We start from the raw sequence: 5,032 nt of genomic DNA on the forward strand, positions 1-5,032 counted from the left end.
GGTTCGGATCCCACATACAGACCGGCCGCTCACTGGCTGAGCGAGGTGCGGGAGCAACACCAAGGGTTGCGATCCGTTGCCGGTCATGAAAAAAAAAAAAAATTCATGAAAAGATTAATATTATCTTTCAATTCTATTTTTCCACAAACTTTTTGAAGTACCCTCATATATGCCATGTGTTCCCATGTATTTGGGGCCACAATGAGACGACACTCAAGAAGTTGCAAATAAACAGTTGCCAGGCATTAAACTTTAAAAACAATATACTGCTAAAATCACAAAAAAGAGATAGCTTGACATTATGTGTCTTGTGATGGAACACTTCTGTGAAGTACTCTTGCCAAAAAAACCAAATCTGAATCTGATCAAGCTCTAGACCCAAATATCAATATACAGGAAATATAGGGGACAAAAAGATATGCTAAAAGGCACTATGGGGGTATAATCAAAATTCAGACTGTACATGAGCATCTGCCTTTCCCTCCAGAGAGAGAGTTCTCGAAGGCAAGTTCCACGTTGTCTTCATCCCCCTGTCTTCTGTGCATGGCAGGCTCACTGTCAGTGTTGTACTGGCCTACAAAGGGAGAGTCGTCTGCTCCAAGGCACATGTGGGGGGCAGTGAGGAGGCCACACTGCTTGGGACACAGGGGTACCTGGGGATCCAGGGAAACAGGGCTGGCTGAGGGCTGCCCCAGAATGGGGAGCCTTGAGCTGGGTGCTGGGGCAGGGGCTATGGGAACACAGTGGGCTCAGAGGCTGATGATGCTGAGGGCAGTGTGGGGAGGGCCTGGGGAGACAGAGGCTGCAGGCAGAGGTGTGTGGTGGGGGGGTGGAGAGTTGATGTTAAACATGAGGGAGGCAATGGGTGGGCTCTATGACAAGCTGCTGTGACCCACGTGTGCTCAGTGCTGGAGCCATACATGGGGTGGGCACCTCTGGCATGTGAGGCCTCTGAGCAGGGCAGGGTAGAAAAAAATAATAATAAAATAAAATTCAGACTGTAAAAAAATACCAGTTGCTTAAAGAAATTTATTGCAAAGAAGAAAAAGAAAAAGAGAGGGAGAACCCGGACCTAGAGACGTATCAATTAAATATAACTTGTTCGAATCCTGATACGAAGTGCAAAACAAAAAAGTTATGAGGTAAATGGGGAAATCTGAACAATGATTGGATATGTGATTATATTAGGGACCTACTGTCAAATTGTTTAATGTGTGATAATGGTATTGTTTTCTTTATGGAGTCCTTACCTTTTAGAGATATATACTGAAATATTTACAGATAAAGTAATACTGTGTGAGGGATTTGTTTCAAAATAATCCTAGGGGCAGTGGGAGATGAGTGGGGAATAAATAAAGTAAGATTGTCCCTGAGTTGATGATTGTTGGGGCCAGAAGGGGGTGGTACAAGAGAATCACACTGTTCTCTCTTTTTGTATATTTTGAAATTTTCCATAATAAAAAAGGATTTTTTAAAAAAAGACTATATTAGAATAAAACTATGCAATATCACTTTTTAAAAAAACAGTATTCACATTAGCCAAGAAGCAGAGGAGCAGGAGAGGCAGACAGAGGTTGACATTGTCAAGTCAATCCAAACCTTTTCGCAGGCAAACAGGGCCAGTGCCAGGACCTCCCTACAATCTTGCAGAGGCCAATCCACCCCTGAGGAGGATGCATGTGGCCAGCTCACCCTGGTCCCATCAGCACCTTCTACAGTCAGGGCTCTGCGTTGAAGCTAGAAACTGACAAATGAAATACAGGGACTAATGTTAAGTGATCTGAAAAGAGAGGTAAACAGGCAAGTGCAACGCAGTCTGACTTGTGCTGTATTATTTCAGTCTTGGACAAAGTGTACTATGGGGGCACATGTGACGGTCATCTAACTGGAAGAGGTGATGGCTAAGCTGTCCTGAAGGACTCCCAGAACCACCTTCTGATTATAATTCAATTCCTGGATTCTGTCGCTCTAGGAAGAGAATGCACTCCGTACAGGTCAGAAGATGTAAGCGTCCTGACCTCCTGGCAGCTACGCATCTCACTGCAAATGCATAAACTGAACTTATGCTAACAACTGGATTTCCCAGACAGCTTGCCTAGAGAAAGAATGCGTTAGCCAAAGGATGTGATTGTCCACTTCTCTGATGTCACATTATCTTATTGTCAAATTAATAAAGTGTTTTTCTGGTTTTTACAGTCTCTGAGAGTCTGATGCCTGTGTATCCATCCCTGAAAAATGTATTAATTCTCAATGTGCTGACAAATGAGGATTGCAAGACCAGCCCTGAGCCCTGGAGAATTTACTGGGGTAATGCCATCCCTTGGGAACCACCTAGTAGATACCAGCCTCCCCCAGGAGCACCCTTCTGCTCTGTGTGCTTCTTTGATCTTCTATATTTCTCAAGGATGAAACCATGTCTGATGCTTCTTTGATATCTGAGTCATCTTCTCTCACCATATGTGCTACATTTTGGTTTTTAACATATTTGTTCCTTGATTTCTTTCACTCTCATTCAACCACATTAAAATAGCTAACATAACATCTATTTGGGGGTAAGTCAGATGCAAAAAAAAAAAAAAAAAAAAAAACTCAAGAGGTATTTTCTAAATGAAACATGGATACTTAAAAAAATTCCTTAGCTGCTTTTGAAATATCACAACCTTTTTTTACGTACACCTACCATGTTAACTTCATCTTCTGCTTTGGCCTATGATAGTCAGTGGTCCTCCCTCCAAACTACACTTCTAATTAAAAAACAAGAAACCCAAACATATGAACTCCTTCCCATATGAAGACAATTACTTTCATCTCCAGTGGTTTCACTGTCAATGACTTAGCTATATTCTTTCACCTATAACAAGGGATGGCAAGCATTTTCTATAAAGGTCCGCATCATAAACATTTTAAGTACTGTGGGCCACACAGTCTCCATTGCAACTATTCAACTCTGCCATTGTAGCATGAAAGCAGCCACAGACAATACGTAACCAAATGAGCATGACTTATCCATCTGCCCATTCACCTGCACTCCACTAATGCCAGGCTCAGTATCTGTGGAGGAGTTTTTTTGTTTTTTTTTTTCTTATCCATCTGCCCATTCACCTGCACTCCACTAATGCCAGGCTCAGTATCTGTGGAGGAGATTTTTGGTTTTTTTTTTTTCCCCTAATAGATTTTTTCCCCATTATAAATGGAGGCATTAAATTGTGGCACCATGTTCTAAAAATCTATTCCAAACAAAATCATTTGGGCAGATACACATTATGAAAAGACAGAGTCAAATATGCCCCATTTGTGTTCATATCGCTCTGTAATTTTGTCATAGTACTTATTGACTAAAGGATTTCCAGTGCATTACCGACTGTTCAAAAAATGGCATGCCATGTATTTCTACAAATAGAAATATGTTATCTATTATCTAAAAATTTCACTCATGAAGAAGCACTACTATTTATAGGTTAAGTGTAAGATCTCAATTCTCCCTTCTTTTATAATTAATTTTTCCTAGACCATTAAATTTAGATTACTAATCACATTAGCAGGCTCTGCGTTTAAATATGCTCTTACTTCCTCTACATAATTCTGTATGATTTAACCACCACTTCAATTTTCTTACTATTTATTGCACGTAACTCTTCTAATATTAGTACATATCATTTTAGACATAAATAGAGCACCGCCTGCCAAAAAATCTTGCTACTGTGTCATAATTGGAAGTCAAGATTATTTCTCAGATATATTTATTCAAATGAGCTACACTTAGCTTTTTCCAAATTACTTAATAGTTCTCAACAAAGGCCTAAAATAGTAGAGTATGCACAGCATGTCACACTTAAGATTTTCAAGTTTGATCTGGTCACGAATCTGTTAATTGAAAAATTTTCAATATGGCAGAGCACAAAATATTTCACACAAATGCAAAATAGAGATGTCATGCAGATAACTGCAAGACGTGAATCACTCCCCTCTGCATCAAACTCCGAAATTCAGAGGCAGTTCACTCTGCAAGATTTCTTGCTCAGTTCTTAAAAGTTCAGATGCATCACCTTTTAATCAGGGTAATAAACTATAATTGCTAACATACTGTGCAATGTTTACTGCTAAACCTGCAATCTGGACAAACAGAAAATTATGCTGTCGGAGCCTGGAAACAATTGCAGTCCGTTGTTACACACAGCACCCTCCTTACAGAGAGAGCTGTCGTCAGGAGCTTTATGGTTTTAATTTTTTTTAGAGTAAGGGTCTTTTCCCCAGAAGCAGGTATTAAGACGAAAGCAGCCTCCCGCGTGACCTTCCCATCATAGACCTTGAGCGAGCGACTGCGGGGGCAGAGCGCTGTGAATTTCAGCAAAGGACTTGACAGCTCCTCCGGGTCCCTCACACTTTGCTTTCAGGAACAGAAAAAAAGAATGTTACTCTGCACCTGCCTATCCCCCATCCCCCTCACACCCCTCCTTTAAACTTAAATTGCATTCACCCCTAATGCTCTGAACAGCCAGAAGACGGTATGCACCTATTCTTCTGTCCCGTGATGCCAAGAGAAAATAACCCCCACCCAAGAGTGGAGCCTGGAGCGGCGGCGCGGAGGGGGCACTGGAGAGGCTGCAGCTCTCTCCCCACCACTGCGCTGCATTTTCTCCGCCACGTGTAAAAATCTCACGCAGGTGGCACCCCACAAGAGGCGGGGGTCCGCGTCCTCCTGCACCCGGGACGAGGACTCGGTCCCCTCCCCCGCTCGGGGACCCCGGCCACCCGCGCGGCGACCAGGTGTGGGGCGGCGGTCTCGGGGCAGGGGCAGCGCCGCAGAGCCCGCCCCCGGCTGGGGACCCTGGCCGAGGTACCTTTTATCCAGGCAGGCGATCCACTCGGAGGAGGAGGAAGAATGGGCAGCGTGCGCAGCGACCATGTTGGGCAGCGGCGCGCGGTGTCCCCGGCTGCGGCGACCTCCCGCGCTCGCTCTCCGCCTCCGCCCGCGCCTCGCCCGCCGCGCGGACCCAGCTCCTCCCCGCCCGCCTCTCCTGGCGAGGAGCGC

Source organism: Galeopterus variegatus, unplaced genomic scaffold (assembly GCF_000696425.1).
Source record: "Galeopterus variegatus unplaced genomic scaffold, G_variegatus-3.0.2 Scaffold10679, whole genome shotgun sequence".
Taxonomy (NCBI): Eukaryota; Metazoa; Chordata; class Mammalia; order Dermoptera; family Cynocephalidae; genus Galeopterus; species Galeopterus variegatus.